This window comes from Chenopodium quinoa, unplaced genomic scaffold (assembly GCF_001683475.1).
Source record: "Chenopodium quinoa cultivar QQ74 unplaced genomic scaffold, ASM168347v1, whole genome shotgun sequence".
In the NCBI taxonomy this organism is placed as follows: Eukaryota; Viridiplantae; Streptophyta; class Magnoliopsida; order Caryophyllales; family Amaranthaceae; genus Chenopodium; species Chenopodium quinoa.
Window position 1 is genome coordinate 6,636,074 of NW_018743792.1, and position 6,618 is coordinate 6,642,691.

The 6,618-nt window shown below is 37.9% G+C and overlaps 1 long non-coding RNA gene across 2 annotated transcripts; it reads right to left on the minus strand.

Annotated features, from left to right (window-relative positions):
- Nucleotides 1-1,912: 1,912 nt before the first annotated feature.
- Nucleotides 1,913-5,497, minus strand: LOC110685231. 2 transcript variants are annotated; one of them, XR_002503966.1, is made up of 5 exons: nucleotides 4,883-5,497; nucleotides 4,634-4,816; nucleotides 4,383-4,464; nucleotides 2,569-2,614; nucleotides 1,913-2,483 (listed from the first exon to the last, which is right to left on the minus strand). It is a non-coding gene; the product is annotated as an uncharacterized LOC110685231 (long non-coding RNA). The 2 variants fall into 2 exon arrangements; XR_002503965.1 differs by having other exon boundaries at nucleotides 4,634-5,497.
- Nucleotides 5,498-6,618: the final 1,121 nt, after the last annotated feature.

The following is a 6,618-nucleotide window of genomic DNA, read 5'->3' on the forward strand; positions in this document are numbered from 1 at the left end:
AGGCTGTGCGAAGGCTTGCGATAGCACCTAGGCATGTAAGCACGCATGCTGCGGTGGTGCTGTGCCATGCGAAGGCACGCACACACGCAAGCACGCTGCTGCTATGGTGCTGCCATGCAAGGCACGCACACACGCATGCACCTAGTGCTAGCGATGGTGCTGCCTTGTGCGCCTGGCACGCATGGTGCGCCTAGCACACACGTGGTGCGCCTAGCACACGCATTGTGCATGCTAGCTCGAGGTAGTCTAGCGTCCACATGGTTAGGCCATAGTGATGCTACGGCTACGCTCGAACTTGTTGCTTGTGATTTTGCGACGCTCGGTTTCGACGCCCTACGCTCGATATCCTACGTCTGTGTTCGTAAAACTCCGATGACTCATCGAATCCTTCGGATTGATTCGTCGTCTCGGATCGGTTGTTCGATTGGGTTCGACCCGAAGGGTTCAGTTAAGATTAAGCTGTAATATTAATTGTACCTTAATATTACTGATCGGAAGCGGCCTCCACCTAGGCATTCCGATCACTTGACCTTACTGAAGAATTAGCTCTGTAATAATTCTGAACCCTCTATCAGAATAATACACTTGTTGGAAGGACACCATTCCTTTCAATCCCCCCTCCCCCCTACCGGCGGTCGGCGTCCAAAGCTTGGGCCAACGCTGGTGACCCCACCCCAATCCTTTTCCACCACCAACGCAACCCACCCCCCTCCCTTATCCCTTTCTCGCTGCCGCCCCAACCCCCACCCCGCAACCGGAAAACAACCCTCCCTCCCCATCCCCCCCACCGGAATCGGCCCCCCTCCCCTTCCCCCACCCAAAACAACCACCCCTAACCCATAAACACCACCCCTAAACCACCATAAGTGAAACCCTAAAACCCGTTTAGGGTGGTTTCGGGCTGGTGGTTTAAGGTTAGGGGTGGCTGGTTTGGGTGGGGGAAAGGGATGGGGGTTGATTCAAGGTGTGGGAAGGGGAGGGGGGCCGATTCCGGTGGGGGGGGGGGATGGGGGGGGGGGGGATGGGGAGGGAAGGTTGTTTTCCGGTTTCGGGGTGGGGGTTGGGGCAGGGAGAAAAGGATAAGGGAGGGGGGTGGGTTGCGTTTGTGGGGAAAAGGGATAGGGGTGGGGTTGCCGGCGCCGGCCAAAGCATTGGGCGTCGGTCGCCGACAGGGGGAGGGGGGAGGGTGGCTGACGGGAGGGGGCTGGCCGGGCAATTGAAGGTGGTGGGCTGAAAAGGTGGAGGAAAAGGAGGGGGGAGTGTGGCTGGTTGGGTTTTTTTTTTTTTTATTTATTTTACTTTTTTTTTTTTTAATAAACTTAATAGAATCCTAACTCATTTCGTTAAGTGGTAGCAAATTTTAACAATGTGTTTTTGTGTGGTAGCAAAAAAAATAAAAATGGAGGGGTAGCAAAACTGAGATGCATGTCTTTTGGTGGTAGCAAAACTGAAATTGGCCATATTTTATACTATTTGTACTAGATTACTCCTTTATTTACAACAAATGTAACTAAATTAATCTTTTTTTTATATTTTATCACATAATTTTTATTATAAAACCTCATTTATAATATATATATAATGACCCAGGGCATTGCCCAAGCCAAAAACTAGTTAGAGGTTCAAATCTAAAACTAATATGAATTTATTAAGGAGAAGATATTGTGTAAATCTGGCCTCACAAACTCACAGTCAGACCGGACAAACAATTAAAGGTGCTTCATAATGATGGATACGTAAAAGAGGCCTCAACGGGTAATGATCAATACTTTTTTGAATGAAATTCATCAAGTGGTAGCAAAAGCAACAATTCATGAAAATGAAAGTTATATAAATAACAATTTTTGCAAGAAACCTACTACGTATATTATAATTTTATAAGGTTATTACTTATGAGCAATCTTGGCGCGTAATTTCAGCATTGCCCCGATTTGTTTGTTGAGTCAAATCAACTAACCAACAACCGAAATAGCCTCAGCATGTGCAGCACATGCCCAAAAAATAACTCATTAACAAAAATCCCGCGGAGGAAAGGAAAGCATCATATTTTCATGTGGTAGACAACAAATTACACTAATAACTACATAAAAAAAAATTTACAAATATTTCAGCTCTAAACTTATGCAGCCTACATCCACCAACGTCCAAACCAACATAGGGAACCCTAGTGGTACGAAAAGAGAGGTTTTGATGATATCGTCTATGTTTGTACCACCTATTCGTGGAGTAGATCTTGCATCCAACTGTCTTAAAAGAGAAACAGATTGATCTTTACAAGTTAGAACACGGAATATACTTTTTAGATCATAGGTTACATATGGTGTTATAAGAATTAGCCAAATGACAGTCGCAAGTTAGCTTAAGAGAAAAATGGGGTGGAAAAGTTCCACAAGCTGGTTTACAATCCCGGATCACCTAGGGTGGCTGCTTGAACTGGCGTTTTCTTTCTCCATCTCAATTATATGAGCAAGTCTTTCATAAACCTGACAAATTTGTGAATGGTGAATTTTATATGATTGAATAGTAGATTTATGCATTTATCAAAGTAGAAACCTACAGACAACACACCTCAGAAAGCTGCTCTTTGCTTTGATCATCAGTTGATGCATCATACCTGGAAACCAGAGGGCACAAAATTCAGCCTACATTCAATTGTCAGAGAAGAGACAACTGGTATAGCCCGGCTAGCAAATTAATTCACCAGACTTTTAAGTTTTAATCAGAAAATATAGACTTGGGTGATTTTCAGCATAACAAATTCAAATTTTTCCACAGCTCCAAATGATAATCTGTAGTAAACAGTTATTAAAGATATGTTGTAAAGAAGAATACGAAGAAAGCTAAATGTTTAATAATAAAGAAAACCAAATGTCAGAGTGAATAACACAAGCTTGTCAACAAGCACAGATTCCAGTTGATTTCTCGTGGTGTTGTGAATTTTTGAATAGACGAATCAATGCTCCAAAGTTTGTGCCAATGAACTACTTATAAGTTGGGAAATTACATGTATAACAATATCACCAAGTTTGCAATCCGTAAAATTTGAATCATTTTTAACACATCAATACTACTAGCAGCTAAACAAATATTCCCTCGTTGCCTTGAAATCTAACCAATATTTCTTCTGATTTCATTTCTCCGATTTTATCGAAGGCATGAATGCTTCCAAAACAGGTTCTAAATCATCATTAGTAACACGCCAAGGTATCCCACCAGGCACAACAGATATTCGGTAGTTTGTGTAATGAAAAAAGGGGTTGAGCGGATATCTTAAACAATGCTTGGGAATGTTCACTTTCAACCATCTCACTACTGAGATCACTTTTGTTCTCCTATGATTAGCAAAGTGCTTATTATTCTTCATCATGTCAATATTTCTTTTGCTATACAATCCATTCCTCATCTGGTCTGGTGTTATTAGTGTATTACTCCAACACTAGACTTGAACAAAGCTCAACTTAGAGCTAACAACAAGATTAGAAGATTTACTATTGGAGTAAGAGGGAGAAAGCATGTCAGTTAAAGATGACACGCCAAATTTTAATCAAACTTCTGTTAACCATTGTCATATATGAGACCATAGTCAAAGCATCTCAGATTTCATACAGTTAATTAATCAGTCAGTACTTGTCTACTAGAGTTCTACTTTAGTGTTTCACAATTTCAATTAAAAACTAATATAGCTTTGTGTTGTAATAAAACCCATCGCTATTCATTATAGGCATTGTTACATAGCTTTAGTGTACCCATACTTATACTGTGTATCGTATTGAAGTCCATTCAACGCTAGTTTTAATGTATTATTTCCTTAGGTTTGTAATACAATTATAAACTCATCCAGAATAATATACCAAACATTCAGAAAGTTTTTTTAGGCATCTCAATCACAAATCACAGCCATAAATCTAAAGTGCAGTCCAACCACAAGCCTCAAACATTTTCTTACATTGTTTACTGACTTCATATCATGTCTTGCTGAATAGTGAACAAAGAAAATAGTTACTTGTGCAGGTGAGTGAAAGGCAGAATAAGGCATAAGACCTTATAATCGGAGAGGGCTCACAATTATTTGTGCATAATTGATTAATTATTTAAAGGACATTACAAGTGCAAATAACCTTTAAAGGAAAAATAGCAAGCATATCAGCAATACTCTAGATGAGTTTGGCTAACCCTGCCTTTTGTTTGTCCAATTTATCATCTAGTGTCCATGTTAGGTAGATTGATATTGCTGCAATGACAATTTAAAGACTAATCCCTAGGGCATATATGATATTTTTTTTTTTAAGTCCATCTTCCAAAGAAAAATCAAAAAAGCATTTTCATTTGCATTTGTCATTTGTCATTACCACAGCATCAGTTTAATAAAGAATTTGACTAACCAATGGCGGGGCAGGCCAGCCTCATCTCGAGCTGAATAATTGAAGGGTCCTTTAACTTCTATATCATAATCCTTTAGCAATTCTGCACCACAAATCGCATTATCAGCCAAATTCAAAACCAAAATAAAATTGGAAATGCATATTATTGAAGATAAAAAAAAGTACATATATATTTTTCGGGATAGGGTACAAGTCCACAGTTATAAAAATTTATATTTTCTGAAAAAAAAAATAAAAAATAAAGTTTACACCTTTGAAAGTGGACAAGGGACTCGCCCCATCTTTTGACAAACAGAGAAGAACCAATATACTCCAACAGCAACATGTGCAACTTCTTCATCAGCAATTTGAGCTACTATTCTTGAAGTCTGTTTATCTCCAAATCCAATCAACTTCTTCACAAGTCGCGGTCCTGCATCAAGTCCTCTGGCCTCCTAATTACTAACAAGCAATTAGATTTGATAGATAAGGGAATAGATCAAGTATGTAAATAACCAGACCTTAAGTCAAAGGATCAAGGCAAATGCAAATTCATAAGCTTATAAAAGTTCATCAAGCTGAGAATTGGAGATGGCTGGATCTCTTGCGCAATACAGCTTGGTCACAATTATCATTAATAACACTACTTCTGTTTCATAATGTTCTTATCATTTGCTGTTTGCACATGTATAAAGGTAAAGGAGAGAGTGTGGGTGAAAGGTGGGTGGGTGTATGAAAAAGGTGAAAAATGTAAGATAAAGAGTGTACAAAGGTGGTAGGTGTAAGAAGAGAGGTGGATATAGAAGAAATTGAGTGGAAAGGGTACATATTGTTAGAAAAGACGGGTAAGGTAGTAAAAGACATTGCCATACTCAGAATAAAGTAAATATGTTAAAAACATTATGAGAAAGACAAAAACGGAAAATTTTAAGAACATAAAGAAACGGAGGTATTATACAATACTATAAAATTCTGCCAGCAGGGTTTCACATAGAAAAATTCTTTTACATTCCCCTAGAAGAGATGGCTTACTCACAATGCACAAAACACTTATTGAAAAAATATATATAGAGGTAAACATATCCTGGAAAGGCAGAAATTATGGATACATAACGTTACTCCCTTCAATGGCTAATAATCACCCAACCTAGAAGAGTTTATCTATGTGAACAATGCACAAAACACTTATTGAAAAAACATATATAGAGCTTAGTATATTCTAGAAAAGCAGAAATTATAGATACATAATGTTACTCCCTTCAGTGGTTAATAAGCACCCAACCTTGAGGAATTTTTCTTTTTCTATGTGAACAATGCACAAAACACTTATTGAAAAAACGTATAAAGAGCCATTAAGGTAAATAGATCCTAGAAAGACAGAAATTATGGATACATAACGTTACTCCCTTCAGTGGCCAATAAGCACCCAACATAAGCGAATTATAGCGAAGTTGTTATCGACCCATTGTTTCAAAATCCGTGCTAATGAAAGGGAGGACACAACTATCTGAACAAAGTCCTCAAAGAACATGGAAAATGAACATCACAAAGATATTCAACTAAGGAATAATCATGAGAACTAGAAGCATTTCTCTCTAAACAAGTACACCAAAAACCAAGTAAAAAGTATGATGAGACATTTTCTCATCAACCAAACCCAATCCACATGATTGACTAGCATTTGATACATCATACGCATACAAACAATGACTCAACACGATTGAAAACTCCAGAGCACTTGGTAGTGAAGGAACACACGACAACAAGTTTGTTAAATCAAGGACTCTTCGATCTCCATCCTAAAATAATTGTGGAAAATTATTCGTCTCTAAGTATTTATAAATCCTAAATTAAGCATGATGTATTAGATCCTTCCATTAAATGATAGGATATTACAGAGTAGCATTTATCTCATAACCTTACTCAGTTTAGTTGTAATTAAATAAAAAATACATTAGAATATTGTACTATATAACTTTTTTTAACTCAATCTTTTACTATAATTTCATTATATTAATTTCTCCTCCAGTTCTACCTCAATATTATTCAAGCAAAATTATAGCTCAAAGCCTATATCAAGGTTAACAATTGGTACATGCCATAATTTTGAAAAGAAAAATAAAAAATCAATGATGTTTGGTAAGAACCTACTAAGTGTTCCTCACATGATGATAAAATGACTATTCAATTCATTTTTAAAGGAAACAGTTGCAAATTCTTGATCCTAATAAAGAAATTGCAAATTTGTCGACGATAA